This window comes from Mobula hypostoma, chromosome 2 (genome assembly GCF_963921235.1).
Source record: "Mobula hypostoma chromosome 2, sMobHyp1.1, whole genome shotgun sequence".
In the NCBI taxonomy this organism is placed as follows: Eukaryota; Metazoa; Chordata; class Chondrichthyes; order Myliobatiformes; family Myliobatidae; genus Mobula; species Mobula hypostoma.
Genome location: NC_086098.1, coordinates 137,066,136 through 137,087,194, shown reverse-complemented (window position 1 = coordinate 137,087,194; position 21,059 = coordinate 137,066,136). Strand labels below are relative to the sequence as shown.

At 45.4% G+C, this 21,059-nt stretch overlaps 1 protein-coding gene across 9 annotated transcripts in view; it reads right to left on the bottom strand.

The window, feature by feature from the left end:
* LOC134342509 (tyrosine-protein kinase Fyn) overlaps positions 1-21,059 on the bottom strand; it is a 235,992-nt gene that overhangs the window by 195,188 nt on the left and 19,745 nt on the right. The window contains exon 1 of one of the 9 annotated variants that reach the window (XM_063040737.1): positions 19,272-19,341. The exons of 7 other annotated variants lie outside the window; for them this stretch is intronic. The gene's annotated coding sequence lies outside the window, so the exon portion shown is untranslated. Of the gene's footprint in view, positions 1-19,271; positions 19,342-21,059 lie in introns of those variants that run through there. One more of the 9 variants, XM_063040739.1, reaches the window with a different exon arrangement.

Here is a 21,059-nt window from a genome sequence, read left to right as displayed (position 1 = left end):
CAGGTTTGTCTAAGTCAGCACCGAGATTATGAACTCTTGTCCTTTCTTGGGCCCCTGTTAGTATAGGACAGTATTTCTAGACCAGTGCTTCCATATTCCTCACTATTGATGTTACACTCAACAGAGAAGACATTATTCAGCTAACTGGAGCTAAAACAATAGATCCACTATTTTCCCTGTATCCCTGATATTTATTCTCTCTCATTTATGTTTACCTGTACTGCACTCTCTCCAACACTAAATTCTGCATTGTTTCTTTCCCCTGAGTCTCCTATCCTCAATCATGGAGGGAGGATTCAAACACTGTACACAGTCAGGACCAAGCCTGGGAATCTGAAACTGTGAGGTGGCAGCACCTTGCATCATGCATTATGTGATATAATGCTACAGAAATCTAACTGCATTTGCAAACTGTGCAGTCAACAGGGTAACCAACCCACACCCAAGTCTGTTGACAAAGACAAGAGACTGCAGATGCTGGACTCCCCAGCAGTAAATAAACTCACTGCCCAAAAGCAGAGAATGAGAGGGCAAAGACAAGCCGAAGTTTTGAGCACTAATGTAGACTCGACCTGAAATGTGAACCGCTTCTTTGCCTCCAGGTGCTGCCTGAGCTGCTGAGTTCTTCCAAGAGGCTTTTGTTTGGCTCCATACGGGTGACCTGCTGAGATGCAAATAGTGACGTTCACCACTTTTACAGCCATGAATCTTTGCATCACTGCTGGGCTCCATTAACCCTTAGCACAACACCAACCTCCCAGTAGGGGAGGGAGAAGCACGGGCAAGAGGCCATCACAATCCATAAAAGGTTTGCTTCAGTAAAATTTAAAAGGGTTTAGATACTGGAGCAACACACAAAACCCCAGCAGGTCAGACAGCATCTATGGAAATGCATGAGCAGTCCACGTTTCGGGCAGAGATCTTTCATCAAGACTGGAAAGGAAGGGGAAAAATACCAGAATTAAAAGAAATGTGGGGAGGGAATGGAGGATAGCTAGAAATTGACAGGTGTGGCCAGCTGGGTGGGAAAGGTAAAGGGCTGGGGAGGAAGGAGTCTGATAGGAGAGGAGAGTGGACCATAGGAGAAAGGGAAGAGGGGAGGGGGACCCAAGGGGAAGGTGATAGGTAGATGAGAAGAGGCAAGAGGCCAGAGTGGGGAAGGTTCTCTCTGAAAGATCTAATGCAGCTCCATCCTAATTATTCCAACTTTTGCCCACTGAGTCCATTAGCTCTTCATCGTTTGAACCTGACCCTATCACAACACAACCCTCTAGTGGCCAACGGCGACCTCGACAACCCCTAGCTTGTTGAGGCCCAATCTCTTCACCCCACACCCATCGTGACCAAAGGTCCCACCCTACGCAGGCCATGTTCATAAAAGCTTCAAAGAAAACATATTATTGAGATACATTAGTGGGGATTCATTTTCTTGCGTTCACAGTTTTTGCTGTCCCTCTCCGTACCTTTGTGGCACATCGGGCTACAATGGCCGTTTCTTTAGCATTTGTTTGTTGCCTTACAAGGCTGAGTTGCTAGCTCGACGCTCAACCCAGCACCGATAAATGGAAAGCCTGAAAGGAGCTGGCCAGATTCGAACTTGGGACCACTCGTCTTGAAGCCCAGTGTGGATGCCACTACACCACCGGCCGGCTGAGGCATTCACAGTAGAACAGAGAAAGACAATAGAATCAATGAAAAACCTACACACAAAGACTGGCAAACAGCCAATGCACAAAAGAAGATAACCTGTGCAAATACAAAAAGATAATAATAAGTAAATAATACTGAAAACATGAATTGTAGAGTTCTTGACAGTGCGTTCAGAGTTCAGTTGAGCGAAGTAATCACGCCGGTTCAGCAGCAGGGCCTTTCCTGGATTCCCACCTCCCACAATCCCTGTAAGCAGATGGGAGGAGGACGATTGAGTGCACCAAATCTATCGACCCCTCCTTAACAAGACATTGTAACTCCCATTTAGCACCCACCATAAAGGCACTTTTCCAATATAAATGTACTTTTCCCAGCACTGGATTTAAAAGGCTTTCCTGCATTTTATACAAGACCACAAAAGAAACAGTAGGCCTGTCAGCCCATTTTTGCCCACTCCATCACTCACTAAAGTAATATTTTACCTCATGGCCACTTTCCTGAATTAATCCCATAAATCTCCAGGATCTTTTGATCCTGGTCACGAATTCATAATGTGGTTTTGTGGACTGTACCAAGGGCCGTAGGATATGTATTCTCGAGCAAATGGAGAACATGACATCAGTCTGAAGCCACTGAAGTTTGTGCAATTCTCCGTGCAATCAAAGGAACACAAAAGGGGCTTCAACAGCTTAAAACTAGAGGAATAGGTTCAGGTAAGGCAATCTGAGGAGCAACTTCTCTCTCTGTCCCCTGCTCCCACACACAGAGGGTGGTTGGTAAGTGGAACACGGACCTGAGGGGAAGGGGGGAGGTAGGGGCCTGCAGCATTTAGCATGCCAACAAGCACCTGAATCACCACTGCACAGAAGGCCACGAACTATCTCCTCCTCAGGTGCACAAACTCAGCCGGTGGATCAGGAGGCAACGAGTTTCATTTTGAGACTCTAGTCGCACTGGTATTTGTTGGAGGTACCATCGACTGCACCGGGAGCTGTTCACCTCCTGCAAAGTGACAGGGCACCAGTCAGGAAATGATTTACAGTACTGTGCAATAGTCTTAGACACCTATATATAGCTAGGGTGCCTAAGACTTCTGCACAGTACTGTATTTGTTAACGTGAAGCGGAGAGCAAGTTGGTAAGTCTGGTGGGAGCACAGAATGTTGGGAACGGTGAGGGTGGAGCGCTGTGGGAGGCAGCGAAGGAGTGCCAGGAGAGGGGTTGATGTACATTCAGACACACCCAACCCTGAGACACCAGGCAAGGTCATTTGATTCTGAACAACTGGTTTACTGATCATTACAGAATGTTTCTCCAGTGCTTCCTGCTCTCTCCCCTCTCCCTTCCACTTTTCCTCAACCATGATTCTCCTCACTGCCTCCTTTCCACTCTCAGTCCACAAAAGAGACCCATATCAGAAATCACTTACCTCACTTACATCTGTCATGATTTTTTTTGTGGCAGTACAGGGCAATACATAAAATTGCTACAGTACTGTGCAAAAGTCTTAGGCATCCTAGCTACATATGCAGGAAGAGAAGATTTTACAAACTACATCATTACAAAATTCTTCAATGAGTTTATGAGCTGAATACTGATCAATATTATATTGGTAGTGAAAAGAGAAACTGCTGGAAACAGTGGGTCAGGCAGCACCAGTGGAGAGAGAAAAGTAGGTAACTTTTCAGGCTGGGAGCCTTCATCAGAATGGGAAAGGAAGTATAGTTTAAGTTGCAGAGTTGGTGTGGGATGGTAGCAACAAAGGATACAATGAGACTGTTTCACCTAAAATGAGAGTTAAGAGGCTCTTAGTGTAATGTTTCTCTAATGACCAAAAGGAGGATTTCTTTCACTATTATTCCCCACTCCACACTAAACTGCAAAGGCTCTGGTGTTTCCTAAAGCCAAATAAGCTACTTAGATTTGCTTGGCTTCAAAACTTTGCTAAAAAAAAGCCAGTTAAGAAGGCAGAGCTTAGGAGGGCTAATGGCGCCTAATGGCAACTCCTTTGCTTGTATCTTTGGGAACAGCTCTATTTCCATCTTAAATATCTCTATTTTTCCCTTTCAGGGTTCTTTTGAAGACCCTGACCTGGAGTTACACACTGACTACCGTTCTTTGCAGGAATGGGATACGCTCTCGGGGTTTCACAATTGGCCGTTGTTCGGCACGCCAAGGACTCAGCCTAAGAGCTCCACTCGCCTTCGGAGGGCCGAGATCTCATGGCTCTGGAGACGGGCAGGTTGAAGGTCGGTGTCATGGCAGGAGATCAGTGTGTCATTGGGGGAGTTGGAAGATCTATGACTGTGTGCCCAGAGTGCTGAGATCTTTGGGCATAGAGCTCGGAAAAAGCAACGCATCGGACTTTTAACATCATAAACCAGCCGAGTTGTTTGTCTCCCCTCTTGCTGTGAAATGGAGGCACCTCGTTCTTCCTTATTAGGGAGAGAGAGAGATCCTGTGGTATGTTGAATCCCGGGTGTCTCCCCTCTTGCTGTGAAATGGAGGCACCTCGTTCTTCCTTATTAGGGAGAGAGAGAGATCCTGTGGTATGTTGAATCCCGGGTGAACAATGTAGTCTTTGGAGTACTGCAAGTCTGTGTCTTTGCTGTTGCCTTGCTCACATTTGAGTGCTCAGTGGCGGGTGCCAATGCTTGGGGTGGGGGGGAGGGGGAGGGGGGATTGTTGCTCGCTGCCGCTTACGCGCAGGAGGGAGGGGAGCTGGGGGGGGACTTTGGGGCTCTAACATTTAACCATCATTCATTTTTTGGGGGCACTCCTCTGTTTTCGTGGATGGTTGTGAAGTAAAAGCATTTCAGGGTGTACATTGTATACATTTCTCTGACATTAAATGTACCTTTGAAATCTCTCAAGTTACTTTGGATTAGGAATGCTACCCTGCTGAAAGATGGATCAAACCAGATATTTTCCCATTTGATCCAACTTGTGTTACTACGAATGGTAACTGCTATAAAGTTCAAATGCTGCATTACTGGGTGTGTAGGGGTGCCCAGCCCTCAGGTTTAAAATTATAAGGGACATTGATATTAATCAAAGAGTTAGAAAAGAAATCCTTGGAGTATAGGAGGAATCAAAAAGCTTTTATCTGCAGATGATGAACTATCCCCCAGGGAGTAATCAGGCTATAATTAAGTTGAATTACATTGAAATTACAACAGAAACAAGCTGAGCAGGCCGTCAACCCACCCTGGTATTTATCATCGAGTACAGGTTGGGTGAGTCTGGACATGCACTGTCCCACGTCTCTGATCTCATCTCCTGTAGGAACATTACAGGTACGAGCTCTACTACCCTCCCAAATACAGGAGTCCCATCCATGACAGCTGACACAACAGCATCCTCAAGGGGCAGCTGGACCTCAAGTGTCAGAAATAAATGGATGGCGAGATAGTTGAATGAGCTGAGAACTTCAGAAAAGTTAAAACCTGAGATTCAGGGAACAGTTTTCCAATCCAATTTCTTTATTCAAAAAAAAAGGGAGACAAAGCAGGGAATAAGGTAACCCAGCATCAGTCATCAGGAAAACATCAGAACCTATTATTAAAGAAGCAGGGCACTTCAAGTTCAAGGTTTGCGAAAGTGAAATCACATCCGACCAATTCACTGGAGTTTTAAATTAGTAACATGTGCAGATAAAGGGGAGACAATGGAGACACTGTATTTAGATTTCCAGAAGACATTTGAAAAGGTGCCATGAAGGTTATTACTACACAAAATAGAATCTTGTAGTGCAGGACGGAACATCAAGTTCATTGTCATTGCAACTGTACATGTGTATACCACCAAACAATGGACCAAAGTGCACAACACGGTAAATTATAACTCACACACACATGACACAATTATTACCACAAGGTACATTTATGATACAAGGTTAAAAAGTAAACAGTGTGAAGCTACTGGCACTTCATATGTGGTGAGACTTGGGTGGCGGCAGCGAGTTCAGTGGTCTCATAGCATGCGAGAAGGCGTTTTCCATCTTAACAGTTCTTGTGCTATTGCTGCAGTAGCTCCTGTTTGATGGTAGAGGGTCAAAGAGATTGTGGGACAGATGGGAGGGATCACTGAGAACCCTGCATACATAGTGCTCCTGATGAAGATCTCTCATGGGTGGAAGAGAGGCCCTGACGACCCTTTCAGCAGTCCACGCAATCCTTTGTAGGGACGAGGTCAGGTACTTTGGAAGTCTGATACCAGAAGGTGATGCAGCTGGTCAAGACACTCTCGATGGTGCTCCTGTAAAAATTGGTTAGAATGTGGGGCGTGGGGGAGCATATTGCTGAAGGTGAAGATTGTCTGAATAACAGGAGATAGTAGGCAATTCTGATTGGCAAGATGTAATACGCTATTCTGATCCACAGAGAATGGTGAAAGATCCTCAACTTTTGACTTTTAATTTAAATACCTTGGATGAAGGCACAAAAAGGTGTGACTGCTAAATTTACCAATGACACAAAAACAGGTGAAATAAAGTTGTGAAGACGGTGAATGGGGTTAGCAAGGTTATAGGTATGTTACACGAGTGGACAACAATCCGGAAAATGGAGTAAAATGCGTAGGAAAATGTGAAATTGTCGATTTTGGCTGTGTGTCTGAGAAGAGACTACAAGTGTTTGAAGTAAATGGTGAAATTGACATACTGGGAACTTCAGAAAATTAAAACCAATATTCAGGAAAGGTTTTATTGCAATAGTGACTTGGATCTACTCCAATTTGCCTTCCAGTGCAATGGGTCCACAGCAGATGCCATCTCATTCCTGGACTCTTCACTCAACTGTGAAACATCTGGACAGCCAAGATGCATACATCAGGATGCTCTTTATCAACCACAGCTCAGCATCCAGTACTATCATCCCATCAAAACTAATCAGTAAACTCCAAGACCGCGGCCTTAATACCTCCTTATGCAACTGGATCCTCAATTTCCTCACTTACGGACCCCAGTCAGTTTGGACTGGCAACACACCTCCTCCACAATTTCTATCAGCACAGGTTTACCACAGGGCTGTGTGCTTAGCCTCCTGCTGTACGCACTTTACACTTATGACTGTGTGGCTAAGCACAGCTCCAATGACATTCAAGTTTGCTGACACCACCACTGTTGTAGGCCAAATCAAAGGAGATGACGAATCAGCATATAGGAGGGAGATGGAAAATCTAGCTCAGTGGTGTCACAACATATACTTTATTGTCACCAAACAATTGATACTAGAACATACAATCATCACAGCAATATTTGATTCTGTGCTTCCCACTCCCTAGATTACAAATCGATAGTAAAGATGAAAAATGTAAATTATAAATCATAAATAGAAAATAGAAAAATGGAAAGTAAGGTAGTTCAACAAAACCGAGAGGCAGGCCCGGATATTTGGAGGATACGGCCCAGATCCGGGTCAGGATCCGTTCAGCAGTCTTATCACAGTTGGAAAGAAGCTGTTCCCAAATCTGCCCGTACGGGTCTTCAAGCTCCTGAGCCTTCTCCCGGAGGGAAGAAGGATGAAAAGTGTATTGGCTGGGTGGGTCGTGTCCTTGATTATCCTGGCAGCACTGCTCCGACAGCGTGCGGTGTAAAGTGAGTCCAAGGACAGAAGATTGGTTTGTGTGATGTGCTGCACCGTGTTCACGATCTTCTGCAGCTTCTTCCGGTCTTGGACAGGACAACTTCCATACCGGGTTGTGATGCACCCTAGAAGAATGCTTTCTACGGTGCATCCATCCACATCCACCATTTATTCAATGTCAGGAAAACCTCAGAGCTGATTATTAATTTCAGGAGGAAGAAACCAGAGGTCCATGAGCCAGTCCTCAAGGATCAGAGGTGAGAGGGTCAACAAGTTAAAATTTCTCAGTGCTATCATCTCAGGGGACCTGTCCTGGGCCCAGTGTGTAAGTGCAATTACAAAGGAAGTATGCCAGCATCTCTACTGCCTTAGGAGTTTGCAAAGGTTCAGCATAACATCTAAAACTTTGATAAAATTCTATACATGAGTAGTAAAGAGTATATTGACTGGCTGTATCACAGCCTGCTATGGAAACACCAATGCCCTTGAACAGTGGAAAGCAGCATCCGTCACCAAGGACCATCTTTCTTCCTATTACTGCCATCAGGACGAAGGTACAGGAGCCTCAGGACTCAGACCACCAGGTCCAGGAACAGTCGTTACACCTCAACCACCAGGCTCTTGAACCAAACTACACCCACCCCAACACTGAACTGTTCCCACAACCTATTGACTCACTTTCAAGGATTCTTCAGCTCATGTTCTCAATTATTTATTGTTCATTTATTGCTATTATTTCATTTTGTATTTTCACAGTTTGTCGTCTCTTGCACCCTGGTTGAACACCCAAGTGGTGTGGTCTTTCATTGATATGATTATTCTATTATGGATTTATTAATTATGCTCACAAAAGTGCATCTCAGGGCTTTGTGTGGTGACATATATGTACTTCGATAATAAACTTACTTTGAACTTCGCGTCATCTAACCGACAGAGGAGTAGAGGGATCAGGGGGCCCAAGTGCATGTCTTGCACAAGGCTTATATGGAATTAATAAAGTAAGCCAACAGAATATCATTTATTACTAGTGGAGTTGTTCACAAAAGTAGGGAAGTTGTGCTTCAATTCTGCAGAGCATTGGTGGCATCATATCCAAAGTCCTATGTGCCTTTAAGATAGATGCTTTATGAGTCAGAAGTAGTTCACAGAGGGTCTACTGGCCAATATGTGGAACGGACAGATGTCTCATAGATTAGATTAGATTAGATTAGGTTCAACTTTATTGTCATTGCGCCGAGTACAGATACGAAGCCAATGAAATGCAGTTAGCATCTGACCAGAAGTGCAAAAGAATAGTATTATTTACAAAATAACTGCGAATAAAAAGTGCTACAGCACACAAATATAAAAGTACTGAGACAGTACAATATGGGTGCAATAATGCTTAGCGCTGTGATGTGAGGTTCAGCAGGGTCACAGCCTCAGGGAAGAAGCTCTTCCTGTGCCTGCTGCTGCGGGAGCGGAGGCTCCTGTAGCGCCTACCGGATGGGAGGAGAGTAAAAAGTCCATGGTTAAGGTGATACACATAAAAGTTGCTGGTGAATGAAGCAGGCCAGGCAGCATCTCTAGGAAGAGGTGCAGTCGACGTTTCAGGCCGAGACCCTTCGTCAGGACTAACTGAAGGAAGAGTGAGTAAGGGATTTGAAAGTTGGAGGGGGAGGGGGAGATCCAAAATGATAGGAGAAGACAGGAGGGGGAGGGATGGAGCCAAGAGCTGGACAGGTGATAGGCAAAAGGGATATGAGAGGATCATGGGACAGGAGGTCCGGGAAGAAAGACGGGGGGGGGGGGGGAACCCAGAGGATGGGCAAGGGGTATATTCAGAGGGAGAAAAAGGAGAGTGAGAGAAAGAATGTGTGTATAAAAATAAGTAACAGATGGGGTACGAGAGGGAGGTGGGGCATTAGCGGAAGTTAGAGAAGTCGATGTTCATGCCATCAGTTTGGAGGCTACCCAGACGGAATATAAGGTGTTGTTCCTCCAACCTGAGTGTGGCTTCATCTTTACAGTAGAGGAGGCCGTGGATAGACATGTCAGAATGGGAATGGGATGTGGAATTAAAATGTGTGGCCACTGGGAGATCCTGCTTTCTCTGGCGGACAGAGCGTAGATGTTCAGCAAAGCGGTCTCCCATCCCTCCCCCTCCTGTCTTCTATCATTTTGGATCTCCCCCTCCCCCTCCAACTTTCAAATCCCTTACTCACTCTTCCTTCAGTTAGTCCTGACGAAGGGTCTCGGCCTGAAACGTCGACTGCACCTCTTCCTAGAGATGCTGCCTGGCCTGCTGCGTTCACCAGCAACTTTTATGTGTGTTGCTTGAATTTCCAGCATCTGCAGAATTCCTGTTGTTATGGTTAGGGTGAGATGCTTTTCGCCCTGCCCAGGCAGCGTTTATGGTAGATGTTCTCAATGGTGGGCAATTGGGTGCCAATAATCCGCTGGGCAGTTTTCACCACATGCTGGAGTGCTTTGCGGTCTGATATGGGACAATTGCCATACCACACTGAGATGCAGTTGGTGAGTATGCTCTCAATGGTACAGTGGTAAAAATCCGTCAGTATCCTGGGACAGAGGTGAGCTTTCTTGATTTTCTGCAGGAAATAAAGGCGCTGTTGCACCTTTTTGATCAGGATGGAGGAGTTCAGGGACCAGGTGAGATCCTCGGAAATGTGGACACCAAGGAAATTGAAGCTTGATACACGCTCCATTACAGCTCCGTTGATATGGATGGGGATGTAAGTGTGGCTCCTAGCATGCCTGAAGTCCACAACGATCGCCTTGGTCTTCTGGGTGTTAAGGGCCAGGCTGTTATCAGCACACCACACAGCCAGGTGCTGAACCTCGTCCCTGTAGGCCATCTCGTCAGGCCCTGTAGGCCCTCTGATCAGGCCAACCACCGTGGTGTCGTCTACGAACTTGATTATGGAGTTAGAACACTGTTCAGGAATGCAGTCATAGGTGAAAAGGGAGTACAGAAGAGGGCTCAGCACACAGCCTTGAGGCACACTGGTGTTCAGGGTGAGAGTGGAGGAGGAGAGGTTGTCTAACTTAACTGATTGAGGTCTGTCAGAAAGGCCAAGGTCCAATTACAGAGGGATGAGCTGATACCAAGCTGGCGAAGTTTGGTGATCAGCTTGGAGGGGATCACAGTATTGAATGCCGAATTAAAGTCAATGAACAGCATTCTGACGTAAGAGTTGGGGCTGTCCAGGTGGGTCAGGGCAGAGTGAAGTGCCGTGGAGATGGTGTCCTCTGTTGACCTGTTGGTGCGATAGGCAAATTGATGGGGGTCCAGGGTAGTGGGCAGACAGCATTTCAGATGTGATAGAACCAGTCTCTCAAAGCACTTTGCAATGATGGGGGTGAGTGCAATTGGGCGGAAGTCATTCAGGCCCGTGGCAGTGGAATGCTTCAGCACTGGCACGATGGTGGTGATCTTGAAGCTTGTGGGGACAACTGCCTGGGCCAGGGACAGATTGAAAATGTCCGTGAAGACCCCGGCTGACTGCCCTGCACAGACTCTGAGCACACCGCCAGGTATTCCATCCGGACCAGCTGCCTTCCGTACATTCACCCTGGTCAGGGTGGCGCAGACATCGGAGGTGGAAAGTGAGAGAGGCAGTTCACCAGGTGGGAGATCCGCTTTGAGGTTGACCTCCTTGTTCTCTCGGTCAAAGCGAGCGTAGATGTAATTGAGCTCATCAGGGAGGGAAGCAGAGCTGGAAGGGGGCACAGTACTAGGTGGTTTGAAGTCTGTAATGACCTGTACGCCATGCCACATGCGCCAGGGGTCCGAGGAGTTGAAATGTTCCTCGATCCTCTGTTTGTATATGTGTTTAGCCTGAGAGATTCCCCTCCTCAGGTTGGCCCTGGCTGAGCTGTAATCCTCCCGGTCTCCAGACTTGAAGGCTGAATCTCTGGCTTTGAGCAGGAGCCGAACTTCTCTGTTCATCCATGGTTTCTGCTTGGGGAAGACTTTTACTTGTTTTTGTGATGTCACTATCTACACACTTGTTGATGTGTTCAAGGACAGAGTTGGTATACAAGTCAATGTTAATCTGAGAGTCTGTGGTGGCATGGGCAGCAAACGTGCTCCAGTCTGTGTGCTGGAATTGGTGCTGAAGAGCAGAGTCAGCACCCTCCAGCCAGATCTTAATGGTCTTCATTGTGGGTTTCACACGTTCAATGACCGGGTTGTACTTGGGAAGCAGAAACAATGAAAGATGGTCAGACTGACCCAGGTGGGGGAGGGTAGTGGCTTTGTAAGCGTCAGCCACATTTGTGTAGACATGATCTAAGGTTTTACTTCCCCTTGTGGTGCATGATACATTTTGGTAAAATCTTGGAAGCATGGTACGTAGGTTGCAATGATTGAAGTCCCCAGCGACAATAATGGCTCCGTCTGGATGTAGTGTCTGCAGCTTGCTAACAGCGGCACTGAGGTCTTTCATGGCTACTTTAGCATTAGCATCCGGTGGCACATAAACTGCGACAGCAATGATGCGTGTAAACTCTCGTGGTTAATAAAAAGGTCTGCACTTAATAATCAGGTATTCCAGATCAGCAGAGCAATAAGTTTCAGCAACGGTAGAGTTAGTATACCATGATCAATTCACATAGATGCATAAACCACCTCCCCTACTTTTACCTGTCGCTTTTGCAGCTCTGTCAGCCCTGAAGACCGTGCGCCCTTCCAGTTCCACCACGTTGTTTGGGACATCACTGTTTAGCCACGTCTCCATAAAATACATGACATTGCAATCCATAAGCCTTCTTGTGTGAGGGTCCAAGTCCTTAGTTCGTCCAGCTTGGTCGTTAGAGACCGAACATTGGTGAAGAAGATGCTCAGTAGCGCTGGCCAGTGTGGATTTAGCCTTAGCCTAGCACGCAGACCTCCACGCTTCCCCCGTCTTTGATTACAGTATCAACGCTGGTGCCGGGCCCTTCTGGTCAGAGTGAGTTGAATGCAGGTTTGCGGTGTCCTTACTAACTCCGGAGGTAGTTGGTCGAAGTTGAATGGATAGTCCAAAACTGTGCTGGTGCATCGGTAGTTAATGACCAAAAGTGACTGTTTGCTGTGAGTGTAATTCGCATTGCCAAATCGAGCGAACATGCAGGAAACAAGCAGATAAATTAACACTATTTTTCGAAATCTGGTAAGGCACTGAGCCTCACGATACCCACTTGCCGCCGCCATCTCATAGGTGAAAAGCTTACATTTGCTGCCATTTGGAAGAATGAGTGGAGACTTGATTGAGATGCACAAGATTCTAAGGCAGGGATACCCAACTTGGGGTCCATGAACCCCTAGGTTAATGGGAGGGGTACATGACATCAAGAAAGGTTGTGAACCCCTGTCCTAAGGGGATTTGATAGTGTGGTGGTGGAGGAAAGGGTCTTCTCTTCTTGTAAGGTAATCTAGAACAAGGGACACACATTCAAAACCCAGAAGTAGCAACAGCTTTTCTCTCATCCGGTGGGATGCAGGAGATTCTCTACAATACAGGGGTGTCAAGGGAAAGTCTCTTCATTTGCCCATACAGAGGCAGCACAAGCTCAAATGCCACCAAGAACACAGCCACCCGTTGGCTCATTCCCTCCACCACTGGGGAGCAGTGACTGCACTGCATATCGTCTGCAGAATGCCTAGGCCACCGAGAACCCAGTTTCCACCAGGGTAATGAAGCCCATCACCATTCACATACTGGGGGGGGGGGGGTTGCTATGGTGATCATGTAATGGGCCCTTACTTTTGCTTTAATACATTACATGCAGCTCAAAAAGTGCATGTTTTTAAATCAAAATTTTAAAAAAATGTGACATTATGCATCAGACTCCCAATAAAAACTTGTGCTTTATACTGCTTGAAATAAAGCACAAGCTTTTTAAAAATTATCATTTATACCTTATAATGCCAAATTTTAAAACCATTCAAACCTCAGTTTTAAAAAAAAGAATTCAGCCTCTTTCTCAGCTCATTTCACCATCTTATGAACATCACTAAACTTCCATTAAATGGTTGTTCAATTGTCTATTAAATTGAGATCTGCATTTTGCTCATTATCCAGACCACTGATGTACACATGCAGCTCCAGAACAAAATCTTTTACCCCTTTCCTGCTACTTGGGAAAAAAAATCATCAAATTCCAACCGTTTCCTCAGAAAGAGTTTGAAAATCAAACTTGCTACTCTTCCCTGCTTCCACATCCCATAAATCAACTGGAGGAGTTCCTTGTGTGTTGACTTGACAACAACATACTTGAAAAGACTGGGCATACAAATTGCAGTTTGCCATATCTCTGTCACTATCGTATTTACTTCAGAGATTCGAAGTTCCCAGTTTTAAGTACCATGACAGCCAGGCGCATAAGGGGCTGCCCCTATTTGGAACAGGCAATATAGACACAGACAACACCTTAGTTTAAAGACCCTAAGGCACTATTTCAAAGCAGAACCGGGAGTTCACATCTCTCCAAGCTAATATTTATTCTTCACTCAATATTACTAAAAATAGATAAGTATTAAGTAGCTATTTGTGGGCGAAGTTAGCTGCTGGATTTCCTAAAAACACCTGAATAGTTCATCAGTTGCAAAGCATTTCAAGAAGTGTCAAAATGCAGGTCTTTCAGATTGGACACCTCATGTATCAACAGGAAAATTGTTGACTAGGATAAAGGAAGGAGCGTCACACATTGAAACAAAAGTTTAGGATCTCAAAGTTAAGTAAAATGTATCATCAGAATACATACGCGTCACCACATACAACTCAGATGCTTTCTTTTCATGCAGGCATATTTGGCAAATCTATAGAACAGTAAACAATAAATATAGAAGCATAGAAAACCTATAGCACAATACAGGCCCTTCGGCCCACAGTGTTGTGCCGAACATGTTCCTACGTAGAAATTACTAGGCCTGATGGTTGAGGTGTGGCAACTATTCTTGAACCTGTTGGTGCAAGTCCTGAGGCACCTGTACCTTCTAGCTGATGGCAGCTGTGAGGAAAGAGCATCGTCTGGGTGGTGAGGATCTTTGTTGATGGTTGCTGCTTTTCTATGGCAACGTTTCATGTAGATATGCTCCATGGTTGGGAGGGTTTTACCCGTGATGTACTGTCTTCCAGCCACTTGAAGAGGTAATGACCAGTTTTGATTAGATATTTTCCAAAGTCTCACAGCAGATATTGTACACACCAGTGTAACCCTTAGAGTAGGTTTCACAGCCTTACCCTTTGGAATTGGACCACTAAACTAGGCAAGGTGATGCTTTTGGCTTCTCTGACAAAAGATCCCATTGGTAATAATACTGACAAGAAAGAGAGGGGCAATGTGGCCTAGTTGATATTAACCAGCCAATTAAAAAGCAAATTAACTGATCTCCACTCTCACAATCTCTGCAGCTGCAAGAACAAAATTAAAATCAACAGTAACAGGCTAATTAGCCTCTTGTGCCTGCTCCAGTGTCTACAGATAATCCTTCTCCTTAGTGCCACTTCCCAAGTCTAGCCCAACATTCGGTGACTGAGCAACAAAAGCTGTCTTTAGCAAAGATTTCCGAAGGCTCTCCACCCTTTGGGAAGAGGTATCTTTTCTCACCTGTCATAATGTCGGTTTTTGTGCTGTCTCCCTAAGCCTTTTCTATCCATGTACCTGCCAAAATATCCTTTGTAACTGCATCTACCAATTCATCTGGTGTTTCATACCCACTACCCTTGAGTGAAAATGTTGTCCACTGGGTTCCCCTCATTGTAAATGTAATGTCCTCTAGTTTCCAACTCCCCTTCTTTGGTGGGGGGCGGGCGGTGGAGGACAAAGAGTGGTGGGCACCTTATCTTTGCCACACACGATTTTGTAACCCTCTGTAAGGTCAGTTCTCAGCCACCTGCACTCCTGGGAAAAACACCACAACCTACTGAGTCGCTCCTTTCAACACAAGCCTTCCATCCCAGTCGCCTCCCTGTGACTCGTTTCTGCACTTTTCCAGCTTAAAGACATCCTGCCTATAGATAGGAGTCTAGAACTGGTCAGAGTAATGTCTCACCAATCACTTACACAGTTGTAAATGGCATCCCAGCTCTTGCACTCAAAGCCCTGACCAATGTCGAGTGCGGCTGACTCACTCAGAGGCTGTGGACTTGACCATGCAGACAAATGGGGCACCAAAACTGCCCTGCTGAAGTTCATCAAGAACTACAGACAAGTCCTGATGCCAAATGTAAATTGTGTCTTGGGACAGACAGCACACTGAATAGCCCCACAACCTGTGATAGCATCTTCCTCCTATTCGTCACCAGTTCTCTCCAGTACCAGAGTGAGTGACAATTTCTGCTGCAGGATTTGGATCAGAGTCAGGGCTGAAAAAAAAATGAATGCACGGTCACTGTGGCCAACTAGTCCAATTCTAGAATTTTAATTCTCACCCTTGTTTACTGTTGGCTGCGCTGGGAGATTCCTCAGAGTAATCCCAGATACTACTTTCCTCTTCTGAACGTGGAGGGTCTTTCTAAATTCAGCATGTTAATACGTTCCTTCCCTCCCCCACCTCAGGTTTGGCTTTGCCAAGATTCCACCTCTTAGCTTTGCAAGATCTTTGAACTTTCTAGTGCTAAAATGCCATGATATGCAATCATTGAACAGAAATGCCTCCTCCAGTACTGAAGCTGAAAATGCTCTTTTTTAAAAAAAACCTTTAATACATTCTTTAGTTGGGTTTGAATAATTGTCACTGTGCCAGATTCCTGTCCGAAAGGCAGGCTTTTCCTTACCCGGTTACAATTTCTTCTCCAATCCAAACACACAATACTTTTGAAGGCCAGATATATGATCCACCAAGCAGGAAAAGACAGGTCTACAACTGCTGGTTTCTGACTGAAAACAAGCATTCTTCTGACACCATGTAGCAAACTGAACATGCCAGAGATTCTCCTATCCATTACTTCCTGGTCCAAGACCAGCGGCTGACATGCTATGGAATTTCACCTCAATAAAAATAATCAGTCTTTCAGAGCTGGTTTTAAAACAAACTTTAGGTTTTCTTTTTAAAAAAGCACGATGGAATACACAGACACCTCAATTTATAGGCTATCCTTGACCAAATATAAACATACAGCTCTTTAACTGAATGGAATGAAAGCAAAGGCCGAGATTAGAAGAGGCTCTGAAAATCAGAATCAGAATTAATATCACTAGCATATGCTGTGAAATTTGTTAACTTTATGGCAGCAGTAGAATGAAATACATGATAAATAAATATAGAGAACCAAAACTAAGTAACATTAAGTAGATATACATGGCAGTTGTTTTTAGCTCTGGGCCTGGATGAAAGGAGCAAAAAAAAAAGCAGCTCGTAGGATGGGGGAAGAGGCAGAACGAGCCTCTTGTTGGATTTGGAGTAGGCGAGAGGAAGGAAGCTGGAAGCCAGGAGCAGATGGGCAGTGATTTGGCCACCACTGCCGGCCCACCAACTGGAGAGTGTTGAGGGTAAGGGCCGAAACACTCGGTGAAGGTTGGGAACCACCTGATGACATCTGCTCCTGGCTGTAGGCTACGGTTCCCTTGTAAGGTAACTGGAGAATGCACCCTAACAGGTGTATGTAACAAGTAACAAGTGTCTATTAAATAGTGGTTAAAATAAGAAGTGCAAGAAAAAAAACAGAAATAATTAATAGTAGTGAGGTAGTGTTCATGGGTTCAATGTCCATTTAGAAATCTGATGGCAGAGGGGAAGAAGCTGTTCCTGAATTGTGAGTGTGTGCCTTCAGGCTTCTGTACCTCCTTCTTGATGGTAACAGTGAGAAGAGGGTATGTCCTGGGTGTTGGGGTCCTGAATGATGGACGCTGCCTTCCTAAGGCACCGCTCCTTGAAGATGTCTTTGATACTACAGAGACTAGTACCCATAATGGAGCTGACTAATCTTACAAAATTCTGCAACCTATTTTGATCTCGTGCAGTAGCCCCTCACCCCCATACCAGACGGTGATGCAGCCAGTCAGAACGCTCTCCACGGTACATCTGTAGAAGTTTTGAGTTGACAAGCAAATCTCCTCACAGAATCCTGCGTCAGAGTAGCTTGGGGGAGTACCTGGTGGATTTTGTAGACGGTGCGTACTGCAGCCACAGTGTACTGGAGGAAAGGACTATCTGGGCGGGATATCAATTAGGCTACTTTGCCCTGGATGTCCCTGAGCTTCATGACAAGTTCCATCATGCTCCCAACGTGCCTTACAGATGCAGAAACTGGTTCATTGATGCCCAAAGCCACATAGCTCCTTAGGGCACCTCAAAGGAAAGACATGATCCAGTCTGCTTTGATGGTTGTTATGCAGTAATTCAGCATGAAAACATGAATATGGAGATGAAATACAGCCGAAATAAGAGAAGCAGCCCCTTCAGATAATCAGAAGCTACAACCATGCTCGCTCTGTATGTACATGATACACTGACTGGTATTGTTCCCATTGTGGTTAGTCACTATGGTACAACAACCCACGTCTGCTTGGGTCAGAACACTCTTCTCCCTTCGCGAGAGGGCCACTTCTTCCCTGGTCTTCCCTGCATTTATCCGGGGAAAGTTTCAGCTCATCCAGTCGGAGATGGACAAACTATCTGCTGCTTTGGATGGCTGGTAAAGAGACGGAGCCAAGCACCCACAATGGACACGTGAGAATTGTGTTTTTGGATCGTGAAAGTCAGACATGCAGGTGGGTCCTGGGGATGGGTGGGGGGTGGGGAAAGAGGGAGCAGGGGTGGTGATGGAGGTGCAAGAATGGAACAGTCAGCCTGTCGTAGAAGCCCAGAGACCCTTCCATTGAGCTGATTAGTCTCTGCACCAACTGAGCTTTGTACATGAACACACACAAGACCATGGATGCTAGAATCTGGTGCAGAGGGGAAAAAAAACTGCTAGAGGAAGTCAGCAAGTGTCAGGCAGCATCTGTGGAGGGGAACTGAACAGTCAATGTTTTGGGTTGAGATCCTTCACCAGGATTGAGTGCATCCAAGCTGAAATGATGATTGTCCATTTCCCTCCACAGATGCTGCGGGAGTATTCTGAAGCTAAGTGAATATAGCAGGTATTCACTCAAGAATCAGCCTTCAGTACTTATTGTACAGTTAATTTCAGGCAGGCCCAAAGACTAAGAGAGATGGTTCACAAAATGATGACTATGAGACATGTGCATATGCATCCGCCAAATATTAAGACGATGGGGTTGTGTTAATTGGCCTACATTAAACCAGCTAACTATGGGCTTAAGTAATTTGCACCATTACAAGTTCAGGGAATCCTGAAATTAGTTTCTCCCAAAGGTATTTGAACATTCAGAGGTGCCTTCCACAACAAATATGCAACTCAAAGGAAGCACTGTCAACCCAAAATATTGAAGCAAACAAAATGTCATTGTAACTACTGAGAGTGTTTTGAATCACCCAGGGCCACTTTTGATGTTAAGAACATAAAAATTCAATGTACTTTTGAGTTTGGGAGAGAGACACTGCCCAAAAGACAGCAATGACAAACAGCTTCTGTAGAAAAAATTACAAAGACCTAAATTCTTCCCTTTCACCTCAACCCTATGCTCGCTTGTCTTTAACTATTCTGACTCGCCACGGCTTTACAATTTCATACATTTGCCAAGTCAGCCTTCAAACCCCTCGGCTCCAATGCAGTCAGTCGCAAAGGCGACTCCATTCAATGAAGAGTCCAGGTTACAAGAACAACATAAAATGGCCCAGAAACAGTGGTCACTGTGTCTCACTGCAGGCAACGTCAATTTTCAATCATGTGACACATTTGGTCTTAGCACCAAGGGACTTAGTTACTCGATATATCCAGACTGAACAATGGATTTACAGGGAAAGAACAGGTGCAGGAAGAGAACAAGAAACAAATAGGCAAGAGACTACTTTGGCCTGTAAACACTGAAATCAAGCCTCAGGAGTGAGTGGCTAGGAAGAGTGTGATTAGACTTGCAAATTTCTCAGCCGACCATTCATCAAAGGCAGGGCCTCCACTACCATGGCCCTTTGCATTCTTACCATCACAGCAGCTGGCAGTTCTGCAACTTCAGCACTTGGGTTTCTGTAGACTGTAAATCACACACAGCAACAGAAGTCAGCCAGCAACCGGCCCGGCATTTATCTCCTCCAGCAAGTCACAGCACAAATCCCACCGGTCTGTTTCCACCTCTTATCAAATGCTGACAGATTCCTGCTTCAGTCACAGCTGCAAGCCACGAACCTGCCCTGTGTAAAAGCCTCCCTACACCAATCGCTTGAATTGAACTTATCGTCAAGTAGACTTTGCTTTGCGAGCCCAATTCAATTGTCCTTGATGCCACAACTGCTACAAACACATAGGCTTTGAGATTTTAAACACAGAGTTAAGATTCACTTGCAAGGGAGGGTTTACATCTGGCTTGTGCAGGGCCACCTTGCTCCCCGCTGCATCACGACACCTAGAGCAGAATCAGGAGAAATTTCTTTACTTTTATGTTGAACACGTGGAATTTTCTATCACAGAAGGTCATGGCGGACAAATCACTAAACAGTCAAAGATACAGGTAAACTTTGACAGCAGAAGATCTGAATTTGGAGAGGAGGTGGGAAGAGGGTAATTAAGTGACAGTTAGCCACAATGGCGTTGAGTGTTAGAACAGGTTTGAAAAGCCGAATGCCCCATTTCTATTCCTATTTTGTAGGCTTCTATTTGCCAGAGAACTAGACTCTTCTGAAGCACAGCCAATGTTATCACACAGACAAGCACAAAACAGCGTACAACAGATGAAGAGAAGACACACCAGAGAGTCTGGAGCAACAAATTGCAGGGAGAACTCAGCAGATCAAGTCCAGATGGAAGTCTTCAATCAAAAACACTGACTGTCCATTTTCTTCTGTAGATACTACATGACCTGCTGAGTATTGTAAAACTAATTACTAGGTCAGGGAACTGTTAGGTTCTGTAACTCCAAAATGAATCCAAAAAAAAACACTGGAGCCGGGAATTTGGGTCTACTTAGTTTTCTCTTAGAGAGGCGCTCACACATGTCATTCACATACTTCTTACATACAACCTATAATGAATTATGTAAAAATCGAATGCTTAATCAAACCATATAATTTTTTTTAGGCATCTGTTAGTCTCGTGAGACCATGGATTTGCGCCTTGGAAGGTTTCCAGGGCACAGTCCTGGGCAAGGTTTATGGAAGACTGGCAGTTGCCCATGCTGCAAATCTCCCCTCTCCACGCCACCGATGTTGTCCAAGGGAAGGGTATTAGGACCCATACAGCTTGACACCGGTGTCGTCACAGAGCAACGTGTGGTTAAGTGCCTCAGCCAAGATTCGAACTAGCGACCTTCAGATCACTAGATGAATGCCTTAACCACTTGGCCATGCGCCAACACAAACCATATATTTACCGTATCAAATATCACTGAAATATCGAATACACTACTCTCCTCCCTGCTTAGCTATAAACTCTAACTGAACACAGTAAACTTTAAGTTATCCCATTCAGACCTAAAGATTTAATCGCCGCGGAGGATTTATTACTCGTGAAGATGATGTCTTTCCTGTTTGGCAGGTGAGACTTGTGGCTGTGAAAATGTCTGGTTCTGGGACATCCTCCATAGCAGTTGACTCTGGGATTACAAGTATTTCGGACAGCTCCGGACACACTGGCATCCCAAACAATGCACGGCAAGGGCAAGCGGCTCAATCAGCTGATCTATCCCAAACCACCAGACAAAGCCTTCAGCCAACCCGTTCATTTTGACCACGCCTAGATGACTAGCATGGACCTCATCCAACGCTTCAGCTCTCAGC